Here is a 17,380-nt window from a genome sequence, read left to right as displayed (position 1 = left end):
TGGGTCCAAACAGGAGGACCCATCAAAGGCGTCGGCAAAGGAAGACTTAAAGGCCTCCTTGAATGACACAGGCGGAGCCAGGCTTGTCTCTGTAGAGCAATGCCTGTACCCGCCACTCTACTCGCCCCTTCGGCCGCATAAGAAATGAGCCTCATGGACGAGTTTGAAATGGACGACAATGTAGCCAGCTGAGAGCCAACCGTCTGGGCCAGCTCCTCAGGCAGGTTACCCAAGAGGGTATCGGAAAGTTCTTTAATCAGATCCCTCTGAAATCTAGTAAAGTGCGTAAGGTAGTTCATGGACCTTAATGTAAAGGCCGCTGAACTTAGGGTGCGCTTTCCGTACCGATCCATGCTCCTAGACTCCTTATTAGGAGGATGGACGGACATCGAAGCCTCTGCTACATCTTGCTGGGTAGCAGATGCCACCACCAAAGCATCTACAGCTACACCTTTAGTTAGAAACTCTTTTTCAGGGGGTGCCGAGAGGAACTTATTCGGACGAGCAGGCACCGGTTCCACAGAGTCTGGGTGTTCCCAAGCCCTTCGACAGATCAAATCCAAGAGCTCGTCGAAAGGCGGAGACACCCAGGAGGTGGAGGGCTGAGCCCCGAAGGCCTTAAGGAACACCGACTCATCAGCAGAAGGGGGTTTGGACTGCCAGCCGCCTCGTTGTTTAAGGGCTTCCAGGATGTCTGCAAAGGAGACATCATCCGAGGACGACTTAGGGGACCCCTCTGCATCATCGAGATCAGTGTCTGATGTAAGAGACTCCTCAGGGGAGTCAACGTGCTTCCTCTTGCACAATCTTTTCCTGGGGGTTCTTCCGAAGAAGCTTCAGAAGGACCTCCAGGTGGGGGGGAAACCCCAGTGGGGGTAACCTCAGGCCCCGGGGCTCCGCTGTCTAAGGACAGGGGGACTGCCAAAGACTCAGTCTCGGCATGCAGGGAAGGAGCTGGGGAGACCGTGGAGGTAGCCAAAGATGATTTGGCTAACGCACTCCTCATAGCTCTGAAGGCGGGACCACCAGAATCCTGGGAGGGTCCCACCTCCGTGGCCACGACGGTAGATGGCACCCCCGCAGCCGACGCACCGAGAGGAAGACTTGGGACCGAAAACATCAGTCCCAAAGCATCCCCCCTGGGGTCCGTGTACCGAACTCCGACCCAAGAGCCGGAGTTGGAGTAAGGGTCGGGCCCGACCCTAAAACCTCCACCGGTTCCACCAGCACCAGCTCCAATGGTGCCGTGGCTGTTGGAGGAGGAACCATTGTAGCAAGGTGGTCCATCGGCTCCGAAGCCGAATGGGCTGGAGCCGAAACTAACTTTTGGAACACCGGAGACTGGAAGAGTCTTAGGAGCACCCTGTCGATGTCCAAATCAGACATCTTGGATGATCTGGACGATACCGATCGGGTCCGAACCGATTTCTCCATCGGCTCCAAAGGACTAGGGGACCGGCTCCGAATGGATTCTATAACTATCGGCTCTGAGGGAGATCTCAAGGCAATTTCCCTCTGTGCCGATGAGGACTTCGGCTCCGAAGGGGAAGAGTCTGAGCCGGCAACCCTCATCAGCTCCAATATCAGTGGAGCCGATGAAGGTGACCCGCCTCTTGATGCCCCAGTCCTCGGCTCCGAAACCAGAGGGGTCGAGACTGGAGGCATCGAGGCAGACTTCCGCCCTCGGCTCCGAAGTCCGTGGAGCCGATGGAGAAGTCTGCCTAGGTTTTTTGGCAGTCGGTTCCGACTGACTGGTCGGAGCCGACGCTTTCTTCTTTTTTGAAGGAGAGGGAGAAGAAGATAAAGCCTCCTCGAAGGATGGCTTAATTAACCCCTTAAGGATTAATTTGTTTTTCCTCTCCTGGAGGACCCTTGATGAGAAGGCGTGACACACGCTACATGATTCTTGTAGGTGCTTGGCGCCTAAACAATAAACGCACGAGGAGTGGTCGTCCGTTATGGACATCTTAAAACCACACCTCATGCATTTTTTAAACCCGGAGGGTTTATGCTCTTTGGACATGACTAAAGAGAAATAACACAGCTAAAAACTAGCTAGTTTAAGTTCAAAATATAAAGTTTTTTTTTTTTTTTTTGACACAATAACACAGTTGCACAAGAAAAACACAGAAAGAGAGGGTCAAGACCCTCTAACTAAAACGGGTACTTGACCCATAAATAAACGCTAGAATAGCAAAAAGGGGAAGGCCCCTCTAACTAAAACGGGAAACCTTCCCTTAACGAAAAAGACAAATTTCTCAACAAAATCACCAAATACACACACGTATCACAACAATAGCTGTTAAAACAGCTTTTGGGTTGAAAACGAGCAAATGCCTGACAGGAAAAGTCTAAATAAATTAGTACTTAGCCCAGCCAAGTTGAGACCACGTCTTAGCTTGTAAGCGGCAAACGAGATCTGGGGGATTAGTGGTGGTGCATCCTGGGATAAGAAATAGCTCAGCCAATAAGAGGCCTCGCTCTATAGCATAGCGTGCTGATTCGGAGCCGAGGGATCGGCTCCGAGCCCATCAGTACAGAATGTAGGCGAGATAGGATCACATAACATCTGTAGTTATCACCTTACAGTTCTAACAAATACTCATTGACAGAGGTTAAATTTCAATAAATTGTATTTGCCATCATGAATACTTCAAAATAAAATATTCTGATACTTTCCATGTATTATGGTTTTGGAATTATTAATACAAATATGAACAAGCAATATCTGATGCCTAGAGGCGCAGCAGGATATAACAGCAGATGCACCTGGAGGCGTCACTCGGCTTTAATGAGTTAAATGAATCCCTGTGAGTCTGAACTGTGTAGTTACTGCATTGATATAGTATTATCTTGTACCTTTATTAGTTATTATCACATATCGTTAAACCTTGTCATTGTGTCTGGTCTACATAGCAGTAAGTGAGCTCTTAATGTACTTGCATATGCACTTGGTGACACTGTATAGCTCACTCTAATAGCCTTGGTCTTGGTCACACTTACCATTTTGCTAATAGGCTCATCACACAGTAGGATGTCACCCTTTGTTGACGGCCTAAAAGCAACTAATAAAGAGATGGATTGTGGCAGTTAGAACTACCTTAAAGTCTGGGATGAAGGGCCCATAGGTAGCAAAGTTGTGCCAGACTTTACCAGGAGTGTGTCTTAACAGAATGGAGCATGACCTGCACTCATGCAGCAGTCCCAGCAATGTGGAGTGTGTGACTGCTGGCATGCAAGAGTGAGGTAACTCTTGAGGCGTATGTATGACACCGGGTACAGGGTTGGCCTCATAACCTATAGGTGTACGGTAGATGTCTGATGGGCTGCAATGGCCTGGTAGAGAACTTCCGTGATGTCCACAGCTGTTGCATTTGCTGTCTGATGTGAATGATGAATGGAGGATTATGTACATTAATGGTCCTCATTGAGGGGAACGTGAAACATCAGGATCACAAGTGCAATGCATGCTGTAATGCCAGTATGGTGAGACTACCCACACACATACCGTGTTGATAGATAGCAGAGGTGTGAGTGTTAGTGGCGGACTGTGCCAGCAAACGTGTATGTGCAGGATCTGTACATAATGGTGTCCAATGTATGAGGTCATGTGATGTGTTTCCCTGTTCAAGTCTTTGAGGTGCAATGCTGCGACAGTGATTACCACCCTTTTCAGAAGCTGAGACTGCAGCAATAGTAAATGCTTTAAGACTGCACTACACAGTGCTGTTCAGCAGAAGCAGACAGCAGCAGCAGGAACGGACCTGCCCTGTGGAATGACCTACTAGAAACCATCAACAATCTGGGTCATCATGGGCATACCTATGAGCAGGTCAGGCACACAGCAACTGACCTTATTCTTCATGCCTGGCAGAGGGCTGCAGCTGTGGCCAGGGAACGTACAGCCACAGGTGGCGGTCCTGCTATGCAGGTCCCACTGCCACCTACAGAGGAGTCTCTCGCCAACCTTGGGGCAGCCACTGCACCCCAGGAAACCATCCACACCTCTTTTTTGGAGGTGGGTGGCACCCAGACAACAGGCGAGGAGTGTCCAGGTAAGGCCCCAGTGGATATCGCTTCTATACTGTATCATTCATACTGACATCCTTGGGGTATCTAGAAGCATATGTCAGGTCAAACTGCATTTGTGGATTGGGTTTTGTAGTGCACATCTGTAGTGAATGACAGCGAATTGCGTAGTATCAGAGCTTGTACTGTACATGTTCAGAAAGTCATCATTTTCCTATACTAATGCCACATGTGAGTGTGCTGACAATACCTCTCCCCCACAACTAAGGCCCCACTGGGATGGCTGGGGAACAGGAGCTTGAAGCTGGTGAGTACGGAAATGTCTTGTTGTGGCTCACCAATACCCTAGGCATGTTAAGGGCATGCATTTTACCATGCACACAACTGTTACTCTTAGCCATATTGCAATATGTGCATGCTCACTTGTGGTGGGGTTAACTGCAGTGTATCACTGTGGTCATCACAGAGGCTGTAACATATTAGCAAGTATGTTTCTGTAGGTGTTCCCACTGTGCTATACAGGGGTACATCCATACTGTGTACATGGGTACAGTGTGTGTTAGGTGAAGGTCCATCACATACTACTCTTCACATATCTCAGAGGGGTATATTAGTAGCAACATTAAGTGGACATAGCTGCACTGCATGTTATTAAGGGCCTGTCCAGAGTGTGTATGTTGTGGTCTGATTCTGTGTCATGCATGTCATCATTCAGAGACTGTGTGGTCTGTATAATGCTTTTGTGCCACCTCACCTGTATTTGTGTGTGTGTGTTTATCACCAAACATTATACTGAAGGGTATTAATTTACCTCTTGTCTTCCCCCTCACAGGTGAACATGGGGATTGGAGTCTCTCCCTCTCACAACCTGATGCCAATGTCTTAGTGGACTCTGATGGTGGTCATAGTGAGGCACAGGTGGGGTTGTCTGGGGCTGAATCTGTGCCATTGGTTGGTATCTCGCTTTCACCTACAATATCCCCACACACAGTCAGTATGCCCACACATACCCAGTCACCAGCAGACACAGATAATGGACAGCTGGATGGTGGTGGCATGGAACAGGCTAGTGTGGTAACTATGGCAAGTGTGACTGTAGACACTAGCCATAGCCAGAAAGCAGGTGAAGTACCACACAGGCAGTTGGACAGGGGTGCCTGAAGGAGGACTGCTGCCCATCTAGCACCTGTCATTAAGTGTCACAGCTGGTGTCACCATATGCATGTTTCGGTCCATCATGGAGGCACAGACACATATTGACCACAACACCAGACAGATATTCAGTGTCACGAATGCAGCACTTCCTGCCATGCAAGATGACCTCCACGGAACTGGTGATGCCGTATCTTACTTTGCTGATGTCTTGGATAGACAGTGGGGTGAGACATTGTCATTGCTCGACCGTGCAATGTCTGTGCTTGAGCATGTGGTGGGAGAAGGGCGTTGGCCATGTGGACGTAGGTCAGCAACAAGATCAGCTGAGAGCCCATGTGGTCATGCACATTCACACTCCCATAGTGACAGTACCACCAGCACTACCGAAGGGAGGGTGCTGTCCACACCACTCCGGAGCAGGCCATGGACACGTCGTCCTGGCCGGTCCTGTCAGGGACGCAGGTCCAGCAGATAGCAGTCACCATCAGGGAGTAGTACTGCATCTGGCCTTGGGCCTGGTGGTGCCAGTGAGACTCCTGGCAGAACCAGTTCCCATGTCCCTGGTGGGAGATGGTGAACTGTACATCCTGTCATGTATGGTCCACAGCTGTCCAACATACCCTGTGTAGGGCAACCACATGGCTTGATTGTGGGCAAACAAACACTTACTTCTACCACAGGCAGGTCACCACCAGACATGCACAGCTCCTCTACATGTCCCAGTTGAACACCACCCCTCCAGACACACACACAATGTCAAACATATGGCCCAGCCTAGGCCTCTGACAAACCCACACCACACACTGTGCATGTGATAATACCTGTGCCACATCCCTGTTATCCACACCATCGATGCAGGGACATGTTAATATGAGTCTGATGCACAGGGTGAATAAAATACAGTGTAGTAATGTAATGCTGTGAAGGGGCTGTCTGCTGGCAATAGTTATGGGTACACATTGAATTGTATGCACCTTTTTAGCCATGATGCAGTATTGCTGTTAGTACTGCTGACTGACTGCAGTCCCACGTACTGTATTCTGTTTGTGTTCCAGGTGTCTGTAGGCTGTGGACCTGCTGACATTAGCAACAATGAGTATGGTGGAGTGGAAACACAGTGACCTTTTCATAGCCAAGGTACAGCTAACACAGTGACCTTTTCATAGCCAAGGTGCAGCTGTTTATGTACATGTTTACCAGGGGTGTATGCATGCAACAGTGTGTGAGGGACAATTGGGGTGGACAGTGTGACCTTGTATACATACCCCTTGACAGAGCCAGCTAGCCTTCATACATGTCACCTGGGTGTTCTGTAGTACCACAGGCTCATACATACAGAGGAGGTTACTTGAGTACTGACACTATATCCCTCACAAGCTTAGATAATGTTTTAACCACAACAGATTCACCTATCAGAACCTACACCTGCCATTTCTTTCCCATCCACTCAACCTTGATGCAGTTGATGAGAGTATGCATGGTACTGTGTATGACAGGTTTGGGGTATGTATTCCTGATACAGGTCAGCCTGTGTTAGTCTCACCTGACAATCACCATCATGTGTGTCCACTATCTGTTATGCAAATCTGGCCTCTCATGCTGGTACTGCACACATAGTGCTAGACACAACACAAATACCACAGAGGTAATGCAGTGTTGCAGTGTCTGCCACTACTATTCAAGTGGGTGACAATCACAGGGGATGTTAGGATTGCCAATAGGGGGTTCAGAGGCCCTTAACATGGTAGAGTCAACTGACACGCACTGCTGCATGGGGACATGCACTGAAACACACACACATGCACATAGAGTTGACACTTCTCAGATTAGATGACCTATCTATTTATGTACAATACACAGTGATACAAACCACTGCATGCACCACAGTGCCTTTCCATTAATAACTGTGTAACTGTGCTTGTAAGGTGGATGACAACTGTATGGGCTGAAACTAGGTTGGCATTGGGGGAGTTCACAGGGTGGAACAGGCACACAAAATGCTATAGCCATCACATACACACAGTAGAGAGAGACACACAGGGGATGTGCATACAGAAAAACAAACAGAGTTGCCAAAAGACATTTTGGCAATCCTACATATCCATTTGTATGTACTACAGTGCTACATACTCATTACATGCTCCACATAGATTATATGCCTGGGACATAACCCACTACCTCTTACAAGTAATCTTCGGAATGCCTTCATGGATGGTAGAATAAACCACCAGAAATAGCAACTGGTCTCATCTATTGCTCCTACAAAGCCAGACAAGTGATAGAGCAACAGATTTTGCATCAGCATGCTGTTTCAGTCAGGCACAAAGTCTGATGCTGGCATGTCTGTCACTATGGTAACTCTGACATATTTGGCAATGATATCACATAAATGCCCATTGTTAGGGGACGCAAACCACATAAAGGTTGCAAACCTCTGGATATTCCGTATACATCTATACAGATGACTGGTAGGGGCTGTATAGTTTAACATGGTGTATGTGAGGCAGATGCCATTAACAGGCTCTTTAAAGTAATGTCATGGGGAGGGGGTCAACAGGCCTTAAAATGGTATAACCTACACACACAACAACCACAGGGGATATGCTTCACACACACTACTACAGTTGTCTGTATTGAGTTTAGAACCCCTACCTAACTATTTGTACTATAGGATAATGCAGTTACTGCACACACCACAGAGCTTAGAGAGCTGAAGAGCATATACAGGTACTTCTATGGTGAATGACATCAGCAGGCCTAGTAAAGTAGGGCAATGGGAACTGTACTGGGTGGTACATGCCTCAAAACGGCATAACCCACACCCCCAGAAGATATGATTCTCACCCAAACACACACACACACAGTATCACAGTTGCCAGTATTGAGTTTAGAACCCCTACCTATCTAGTTGTGTGTGCTACAGTGTTTCACAGTTATCACACATGCCATGGAGCTTATGGGATTTAACAGTGTCCCAAGGTAGTTATAAGCTGAATTACATCAACAGCCCTTGTAAAGTACGGCAATGGGAATTGTACTGGGTGGGAAGGGCATCACAATACTTTACCCTACAAACATAACACACTTACAAACACATTTACCCACATTTGCCAGAACTGGGAGTAAAACCCCTGCCTATTTAGTTATTTGTACTATACTGTTACGTAATTATTGCACGCGCCACAGAGCTTATAGTGCTGAGGGCTGTCCAGAGGTACTTCTAAGGTAAATGACATCAGCAGGACTGCTAAAGTGGGCACTAGGAAGTGTTGTGGGTGGGAAGTCCTCAAAATACTTTATCCTACAAACATACACACTTGCAAACACTTTTACACACATTTGCTGGAAATGAGATTAGAGTCCCTGCCTATCTAGTTATTTGTACTATACTGTTATGTAGTTATTGCATGCACCACTGAGCTTATAGGGCTGAAGCTATCCAAAGGTACTTCTAAGGTGAATGACATCAGCAGGACTGCTAAAGTAGGGCAATGTGAAGTGTACTGGGTGGGAATGGCCTAAAACTGTTTCACCTACATACATACACACACACACACACACACACACACACACACACACTTACATTTGCCAGGACTGAGATTAGAACCCCTAACTATTTAGTTAATTGTACTATAGTGTTATGCAGTTATTGCACGCACCACAGAGCTTATAGGGCTGACAAATGTCCAAAGGTACTTCTAAGGTGAATGACATCAGCAGATTTTGTAAAGTAGGGCAATGGGAAGTGTACTGAGTGGGAAAAGCCTCTTAATACTTAAACCCCCCACACACACACAAACACACAAAGGCAGGTGATGAGATATTACAACCCCCACCTCAGTACTATTATACAATGGAGCTCACCTTCATGCAGGCACATGTGACTGGTTACAACCAGTATGCCACTGTCCACAGCACAACATCACTCTATGCCATTCAGGGTATCCCTGTGTATGACTCACTCTCTGTGTGTGTGTCTCCCTGTGTCTCTCTCTCTCTTCCCCATGTCTGTGTGTGTGTATGCTTAACAGACTGTTGTATGTTGCCCATATATATGTCTGTGTATCACATGCAACAGATGCAGATATATCACATAATGGACACCTACAGCTAGCTGAGGGTAATCCTGTCTGATGGATGTGTGTACAGACAGTTAAGGTGTACATAGTTGTCTGTATGCAAAAGACATGCACAATATAGTTTATAGTCCGATGTGGGTTCTGACATGGGCTGTAATTCTCTAAGTGTAGGAGCATGCCCAGTCTGACCTTCTATACTAAGAGTGGGACTCCATTCCAGAGATAGTTGCACTCCAGTCCGCAGTTTTGCGTTTTGCTCTCATTAACGTAGGAAGTTGCTAGAGTTACAGGCTTTTTTTTAGCAGACATTTATGACAGCTGACACTGAAATGTATTGTGTCATTACTTACTGACAGAAATCCTCACATCACAGTGATTTACCAGAGAAATACAAGATGTATGACACAACAATAATATGAGCCAAACTACAGACATTCTTGCCCTATCCGGCCAGTTGAGAGGTATGGCTACAGCTGATTGACTGATTAAGCTGTGTAAACAGTCCAGCATCTTGGTGATAAACTGGCTGGGGATGTCCTGCTTGTGTGGTATTCTTCTTACCTGAAAAGACATATCCTGGTGTGGGCATACCTCTCAACTGTACAGTTTTTTTTGCAGATTGTCCAGATGTTTGTCTAATTTCTGTCCATTTTCCATAAACGTGTGGTTTTCTGGTAAGTTAGTGGCAAATAATTAAAGACTGAAGTTAGAAAATAAAGACAGACATTTATGTTTCAGACTTCATAACCTTCAAACAATTCCTGATAATGCAATACTTGTTATTCTATCAACTTTCTAAGTTCGGAAGAGCACTATTTAAAACATGGGCCTATCATTGGGCCTTTGTCCCAATTTTATTTATGACCCTGTCCCGATGTCTTGCTGTAAGAGGTTGAGAGGTATGGGTGTGGGTACAGAGTGCATTCTGCTAAGCAGTGATGTCCATTATATGCGTGGTACATTTCACACAGCACTGTGATTTCCAGGTATGTCAGTGGCAGAGCAGTACAGAGTGATGTGGTGAACCACTGACAGACAGTTGTGTATAGGTTGATAGACTGATATGAAGTTAGTAAGCTATTAGCCCTGAACCCCTTATAACCCTCGCAGACAAGAGTATAGCCCATGTTAAGACATGTCAGCACCCAGAGCCCCTGTCCAGGAGGGACACAGGTGGAATCACAGGACTTTATTTTCTGTTTCCCATGCACTTATACAGGGAGCACTTCACTAGGGGTATTGAGGCACTTGGCTTGATGTGGAGAGGGAGTGTATTCCACAGATGGGGGAGTGTGTGGAACACGTATCTGTCACACCAACAAACCATACTGATATCACAGACCAGGTTGATGCTGCACCTACAGATTGATCAAGTGGACCTTGACTTCCAGATGTGCAACAGTCCCATCAAGACAGGGTCTGGATTGCGGAGTCTGTATGGAATTGAGTAGAGGGACAGTGCTGTTAGCCTATCTGTGTAGGGTAGGTGTTTGTGGTCTTGCATTCTCCTGGTGAGAAACATCTGTGGTCTCTTCACCTGCTACATATGCTTTGTGAGGTACATGCCAAAGGGGGCGTTGAACAAAACAATTGGTCTCATAAGATTAGCATACATGGATCTTATGACCTCTTTGTCTCTGGTTGAGATACCCTTACATTTGAGTTGTCCCATCTATGAAGCCTTCTGTACAACAGGAACAACATGTTGGTCAGACTTCAGGTTGCTAACAACCTGGGTGGCCAAATGCCTCACTAATGTCTGTGTATGTAGGACATTGTTGTTCATGTTATACTATGTGAGGACATCAGTTTCCCTGAAGGGGATGATGATTCATTTTCAGGCATTCAGCTTGAGGCCATATTTCTGGCATCAGTCATTTGTTTTGGTGGGACCCTCTTGTAGGACGTCCACATCACTTTGGGTATTGATGACTGTTCCCAGCTTGCAGTTATCTGTCAACTTGATCAGCCATAGGCCATGTTTTTGGCCTGCATCTCAGGGAAATATATCCTGTAAACCAGAGCACCCCCAGACCGATCCCTGGGGTATGCCACTCATTACGGGTGTACTGTTTGAGTTGGCTACCCCATTATGATTATGTGGGTTCTATCAATGAACCAAGTTGCTACCCATCTAGTAACATATGGATTGCTGCCTAGTTGACAGACTTCATGTACTATGGCCAGGGGAATAGTGTGTAAAGCTTTGGCCAGGTCAAGGTGGAATTCATCCAGACTTCACTGACATACCTCCTTGAGAATGGCAGACTGCGTACGGTAATGTATTTGGATTTTGTCAATGTCCCTGTTAATGTGATCCATGATAATCCAGTGTATGGCCTTGCGGATCAGGCTAGTTAGGCTGATGGGTCTTTCATTTCCTGGATCGGTGAACACTCCACCCTGGTGTAAAGGGATGACAGTGGCTGTCCACCACTCGGCTGTGACAAAGACAGTACTCAGGCTTTGGGTGTGTAGGGTGCATAATGATGCTGTTAGTTCATGCCTGGGTTCATGTGGGTTGCAGCCTGGAATGTATTCAGGTCCCATGGAGGCTGTCATTTTGACTTTGTGAGGGCAATGATGCCCTGTTCCCTAGTGATAAGGGTTGGGTGTTCAGGTACTGGGGATGTCCTGCGTTCCTGATAGAGTTGCAGAGGGGAGACACTTCCACTGAATCTGTCAGCCAGTGGATTGGTTCTATCTACAGCATTTGTGTATGTACTGTCCTTGACCACCAGTTCTGCACAGATCTGGGAGCTTCCTTTGGGAATGCAGACACATGTGAGGAAGGCCTTATGACAGTGTGTCTTAGATGTGGGCAATTTGGACTCGTCGTTGCCTTTAGTGGATTTCACTGGTGCTCTTATTTGGGGGTGATTATTTCCAATTGTGCACCTGCTCTTTCTCGGTCCTGGACAGCAATGTTATCCTTTTGTTATATAGTTCCTTTATTGCACATGTTTGCGGACAGGTTTTTTTCTCCCTTGCAGATGGTGATGTTGTCCTGTCAGGTATTCCTGATTCTGTGCATCTCTATATATGCTGGCATACTAGTTTATGTACATTTGCAAACCAAAAGATGGAAGCAAGTCAAACGACAACCAAAACCAAAACTAAAGACTTGCAAGGAGTGTTCAAATAGAGGTCGGAAACCAGGATTCCTTCTTAAAAGGATCTTTTATTGAAAATCACAAAACACCAATAACACCAAACCAATCTATACGTTTTCGACAAAGGCAAGTCTTCATCAGAAAGTGATCTGCAAAGCCCCACAGTGTTCAACTATCAAAGTGAACATTTTAGCCAATTAAGAAAACAACAAAGCACAGTACAACCACCACGGCAAGCAGCATAAAAATTCAAGGAGACTAAGTAAGACTGTATTTAATAAAAATCAGGATAAACGCTTTCACACAAAAATGCTTCATCAGATCCTCAGTCCTCTATCTGGACACTCCTTGCAAGTCTTTATTTTTGGTTTATGCACATTTGGAAGTTGGTGCCTGTACTTCTAATGGGGTAGGGGGCTGTTCAGCTGTTTATACCATCCCTTTCGTGGTTGGGATCAGATTGTGTGACATTTTCCTTTTACCATGGCTAGAGGGGGGTCAGGAGATATGGTGATATGACATGTGACCGCTTTTCTGTTGGATCTTGACAGGGAGGATGATACCGTAGGGGTGCCGCAGTGGTTGATCATGTTGGTTACTGCCAAGTCCGATATAGGTATCACACCTTGTGGGGATATCAAGTGGCTGTCCTAAGGATGTAGCATTGATATGATGGGAGAATCTCTGTGCATTTCTGTTCTGGCATTGTTGGATTTCCAATCAATGGCTGAGTAATATAAGTCAGCCAGGATCAGGGTGATGGGTGGAATCTGGATAGATTTGTAGAGGGCCAGATATGTGTGGTGGGTGTCCTGAGTTAGATATGTTGGCCTGTAGCTACATATAATTTGCATAGGGGTCTTGTCAACAGTTGACTGCACTGCACTAGGAGTGTCTAGTGTGTGTCAGACCGTCTGACCAACCAACCTAGAGGTGTGTGTCTAATATATATTTATACTCCACCTCCTTTGGCTTTGCTGCCATCATTTTGGGGTCTAGCTGTGTGATAGGATGAGTGATCAGGTAAGGATGGGTTTCTCTCTGCGGCTGTGGGACAGGTTTCTGTGAGTGTACAATGTCGCCATCGTCCACGGTTATGACTGCTTGCAATGAGTACATTTTCCTGTTTAGACTCCTAGTGTTTAGAGGCATGGCCTTTGATTTGCGTTTGAGTATTTTATGTTGGTAGTATGGACCCCATGACTTTCCCTACAAAGGCACTATGGGGGAGGCAAGGGCCTTTGCCAGAGGCCTGAAGGCCAAGTGAGATAGATGCAGGCCATCTCTAACAAAGCAGCGTGGTCTGTCGATCATATGCTCCTAGGCTTCCAGGCAGTGGATCCCCCTGGGATGACACCAGTAATTGAGCCAAGTGTTATTGACAACATTTTCTGTTTGTATTGAGGTATCATTATGGGTAACGGCAGAATGCTGCTTAAGGCTAGGGACATACCTGCATGGGACACATATTCAGCAAGCTGAATCATGTCTGCCATCCTATAGTCCAGGGAGATACATCTGGCATCATTCACACCGCCATGGACCAGGCCAAAATGATACCTGTTCCTGTTGTAGGGTGACTTGAGTGCATGTGTGATATGGCAAATTATGGCACCTGACAAACAAGTAATCCTGACTTTCTCCTTATCCTGCCTGGTGAGAAGCACATCTGTGTGTCTCACAGTGGAATCTTCTATGAGTAATATGTTGGGTGTATGGTAAGGCCTTAGTGTTTGTAAGACCCTGGTGTGTGGACTATGCATGGTCTGTGGTGTTTAGGTTTGTGGAGTTCTCTTGTGTTTTTGCCTCTGAGGTGTCCTTTGCTTGGGTTTTTGTTTTGTTGCACACCACCACTTGCGTAGGTGTGTGCTGTGCATTTGCAGGTGACGTCTCCATACACTGCAAGGCATCTATGTTACTGCATAATTTGTTCTGTCCAGTGGTTCCACTTCCCCTTACGTGTGTCTCTTCGTCCCTGAAATGCTACAGCTGAAACTAAACCTAACAATACTGCATGGTATCAAGTGGGATTGGAGCATTTATCACAGAATTTTACTTCTATCACATTTTGCCCAATTTACTGTGAAAACACATTTAAGTCAAAATGTAGGTAACCTCCACTCTATTTACTTCCAGTAAAAACCGAGCAGAAAAATTCACTATGCTACTGCTAAACCACTAAGAGAATTACATCCATTTATGTGAGAATATACCATCTACTGATGGACGAAACTAATCAGTGGCCTTACATTAACTGAAAACAAGCAAATACTTTAGGGGAAAAATATGTCACATGGAGATGGAAGCAAAATGAGTAATGTCTTTCAATGTCTGAATACAGCAAAAACACAACTCAGCAAATTCAGAAAGAACAGTTGTGTTAGGAACTTAAAATAAATACAGCTGTTTAAGAAGTTTTACGGTTGCAGTCCTTAGTTGCGAGATTCCTAAATGCAAGCAGTCTGGCTGGATCAACTTCCACTTGTTTACCTTCTCCTAGGGCTTTGGCTTAGGACCTCCCTCTAGTAAGCAAATGATGTGTTGGCCAGCACCATCTTCAGATCTTTCATGCCCTGTCTAAAACCAGGTAGAAGATCTCCAAGCTAAACCCCAGTGGACAAGATGGGAACAGCACCATGTGCCACAAGTCCATCCAGCAGTTCCTCAATCTCCCTGTCCAGGAATAAATATATCTAAAAGAGGTAAGTCTGGTAGGGAAATGAAGAGGAAGGTACAGGAAAGGGACCAGATGTCATCGCCAATTCGTAAGGACAATGAATCCAAGCCAGATGAGGGGATGGGGGAGGACAGCAAATCTGAATCTATTCAAACATCTACATTTATGGTAACTTTTTAACACAACTGCACTATGTTCATCATAGTATTCATGGTCAGGCATAAACATTTATGGGGTGTTCCTAACTATATTACATTCAACATTGTATTCATTGTTGGACATGTACATTTATGATCAGATCCAAACACAACTGTAGTATTCACTTTTGGACACCTACATTTATGGTAAGCTCCTAGCACAACTGTACTATGGTCACCACAACATTCACTCCTTATTGTGGCTGGCTCTGGTCAGCAATATGGATACCATTTATAGTATTACTGGTATTCTAAACTTCCTGACTTCACCAGAATTATAATAATCTCAGTATACAAGCTCAGGCTTACTTTGTGAGTTTTACAATCTACTCATTTCTATACTTTAATACATACAGTCAAGTATAGTAAAATTACAAGTTTCGGTGTGACAAAGCCCTGAGACTAAATGAAACTGCTCAAACCTTGTGAATTAGATACAGTTTTGCTGAAATCAACAATGTGTAAATATTTACTCTGTAAATGAATTATCTGTATTAAATGTGACCAATTATAAAAAGGATCGTAGTAGGTTACTAGACTAATGGCCCTAGAGCCTTTTTAAGCCTAGCCATTCATGCCTTAATTTTTTCCAATTTTCAATGGCCACAAGCTAGAATAGCTTTGGTATATGCCTGTGTCTTAGGGGATCTACAAACTGCCCCCCTCCATAAGGGCCACAGGTCACGAGCCATGGGTGAATTGGCAATTTCTTATTTATTGGTCCAAACTGCATTTGAATACGCTTAAGGAAGAGATCTGTTTCAGACAAATGGGGAGTCTGTTCCAGAGAAGGGATAAAATCAGAGACACTTGCCTGTCCCTCCAACATGTTTTGTTTATGTCACAGACAAGGTTTAGATGCTTAGATCGGGTAATTCTAGTACTGTTTGTTTTGTGAATGTGTAGTAAATCCAGCAGGGCTGGAATGGAGAATGCCTATAGGTTAGGCATAGATCACCCCTCAGTAGTGTCTAGGAGACCAAGAACAGTGATAGGGCTTTGAGGAAGTCTGCACAGCACATACTTACACCCTGTATTCTTTTAGTGAGGAACCTCTGTGGCTGCTCCAGCTGTTGCAAATGCCTGGTCAGGTACATGCTAAAGGGTGCACTGTACTCTATTATTGGTGTAATGAGGGCTGAGTATAGTGGGACTACGATCTCCTTAGATCTGGATGCCATGTCCTTACTTATAAGTTGTACCATGTAGAAGGGTTTTCTCACTGCCATGGACACATGGTGATGAAGGTTCAGGTTACTTTCAACTTGAGTTCTCAAACCTCTTACCATTTGGTCAACTCTTAGAGGAGTGTTATCAATGTTGCAATTTGCAGGGTATGGTCATCTTCCCAAAGTGCACAATTATGCTTTTTTTTTTTTATGCCATGTTTCTAGCACCAGTTATTTTTGTCAGACTCTCTTGGAGGACATCAACATCTTTGGGGGATTCAAAGATTGCACCCAGTTTGCCATCATCAGCAAACCTGGTCAATCAAAGGCAGTCTACATTTTCCTTAACTACAGAAAAATATATTCCAAACAGAAGAGGTCCCAGTATCAAGCCCTGTGGGATACCAGTAGTAAAAAGCCTCTTGGCAGGGGTGGATTCCTATTGATCAGGTAACATACGGAATTATGCCTAAATTTGTGAATTTGTCTATAATACCTGAATGAGGTATTGTGTCAAATGCCTTTGTCAGGTCAAGGTGGTTAGTATGTACTGTTTTGCCCTTGTCCATGAATGTAGTGACCTTCTTGAAGAAGTCCACCAAGTTTAGTAGGTATGATCTGCCATTGACGAAAATGAACTGGGATGGGTCTAGTGCTTGAGAATTTCTTATGTCTGTTTCTGGTCCACAATATGTTTTTCCATGGCCTTGCATATAAGACTAGTCAAACGAAAGGGTCTGTAGCTCCCTGGGTCTGCCGATGGTCCCCCTTTGTGTAGAGGGATGACCAATGCAGTCCTCCATTCCCTAGGGACAAAGGCTGTATTGAAGGCTACTGCTGAACAGAGATTCTAGTGGCCCTGACAAGTCATGTTTCAAGCTATTTAGGTGACATCCTGGGATATTATCAGGACCCATTGAGATAAAGTGCTATTAGGTCTGGTGAGTGCAGTGAGCACCTG

At 45.4% G+C, this 17,380-nt stretch overlaps 1 protein-coding gene across 3 annotated transcripts in view; it reads right to left on the bottom strand.

Annotated features, from left to right (window-relative positions):
• EIF2AK4 (eukaryotic translation initiation factor 2 alpha kinase 4) overlaps positions 1–17,380 on the bottom strand; it is a 3,701,979-nt gene that overhangs the window by 932,321 nt on the left and 2,752,278 nt on the right. The gene's annotated exons all lie outside the window — the stretch shown is intronic.

The sequence above is a fragment of the Protopterus annectens genome, chromosome 6.part0 (assembly GCF_019279795.1).
Source record: "Protopterus annectens isolate FY-2018-M chromosome 6.part0, PAN1.0, whole genome shotgun sequence".
Classification (NCBI taxonomy): Eukaryota; Metazoa; Chordata; order Ceratodontiformes; family Protopteridae; genus Protopterus; species Protopterus annectens.
This window is presented reverse-complemented; position numbering and strand designations above follow the sequence as displayed.